The 301-nt window shown below is 46.2% G+C and overlaps 1 protein-coding gene across 1 annotated transcript in view; it reads right to left on the bottom strand.

Annotated features, from left to right (window-relative positions):
- The window catches only part of LOC118340053 (bone morphogenetic protein receptor type-2-like), a gene marked incomplete in the record, with an annotated part of 29270 nt that overhangs the window by 6125 nt on the left and 22844 nt on the right, over window positions 1–301 (bottom strand).

The raw sequence follows: 301 nt of genomic DNA, 5'->3' as shown, positions 1-301 counted from the left end.
CTCCAGAACCTCTGGAGCCATGTAGCGGATAGTCCCCACCTGGTATATGGAGCAGGAATAAATAGAGGCGCGAGGGATTTAGGGGTGGGTGAGGGATGAGAAAAGGTATGTGATGAAAGATGAGGTGAGACAGGAGGAAAGCGAAGAAGAAGAAGAAATAAAACAAGGTGAGGACCGATGTTCCAAAGCATAAAATAGCATTTCCAGAGCAAGCGTCATTCTCCTATGTTATCTGTCTTTTTCGGTGCAGTGTTTGTTGTTAACAGACAGCGAGACTTCTTTTCACCACAACCACACTGGC

Source organism: Morone saxatilis, unplaced genomic scaffold (assembly GCF_004916995.1).
Source record: "Morone saxatilis isolate NCDOM2014 unplaced genomic scaffold, NCSU_SB_2.0 Contig6, whole genome shotgun sequence".
In the NCBI taxonomy this organism is placed as follows: domain Eukaryota; kingdom Metazoa; phylum Chordata; class Actinopteri; family Moronidae; genus Morone; species Morone saxatilis.
This window is presented reverse-complemented; position numbering and strand designations above follow the sequence as displayed.